This window comes from Tenrec ecaudatus, chromosome 7 (assembly GCF_050624435.1).
Source record: "Tenrec ecaudatus isolate mTenEca1 chromosome 7, mTenEca1.hap1, whole genome shotgun sequence".
Lineage (NCBI taxonomy): Eukaryota > Metazoa > Chordata > Mammalia > Afrosoricida > Tenrecidae > Tenrec > Tenrec ecaudatus.
The window spans coordinates 93229284-93229939 of NC_134536.1; the positions used below are offsets into that span (position 1 = coordinate 93229284).

General features: G+C 36.1%; 1 non-coding gene across 1 annotated transcript; it reads right to left on the reverse strand.

Moving 5' to 3' along the window:
• Nucleotides 1-255: 255 nt before the first annotated feature.
• LOC142454155 (U1 spliceosomal RNA) lies at nucleotides 256-415 on the reverse strand. The gene has a single exon (XR_012785675.1). It is a non-coding gene; the product is annotated as a U1 spliceosomal RNA (small nuclear RNA).
• Nucleotides 416-656: the final 241 nt, after the last annotated feature.

Here is a 656-nt window from a genome sequence, read left to right on the forward strand (position 1 = left end):
AAGGCAGTGATTCATGCACATTCATACACTGATATGAACATGAGGTAAAAATTTGTGTTATGTTTTATATAAGCTCTTCTTAGTTTATTATTGCTGATATGAAACATTTCATCACATAAATATGTGGAAATGTATATATCTGTTTTTTTGCACTCTGTGTTTGTTTGCAAGTTTTTACTATTCCAAGAATATTATTATTATTACTTGAGACAATTCTTGTTTCAATGGATTCTTGCTGTACTTTTTTTTGTGTGTGAGAGAGTGCGAACGCAGTCCCCACTACCACAAATTATGCAGTCGAGTTTCCCACATCTGGGGAAATCGCAGGGGTCAGCACACCCCAAGTGTAATGGGTGAGCCTCACCCTGGGAAAACCACCTTCATGATCATGGTGTCTCCCCTGCCAGGTAAGTATGCTGTACTTCTTTTAAGACACATTTCTTGGTTTCTTTGGCAGTCACAGTACCTTTAATATTATTTTCCTGCATCATAATTCAAATCCAAATGCTTCTATTCTTCAGTCTTCTTTATTCAGTAACCAACTATCACATGCATATGTGGTGATTGACAAAATTGAAGGCTGTAGCCCTTAATAATCATTAGCAAGAAACAAAGACCCTACAATTTGATCATTGGGTAGCATCAAAATAAACAAA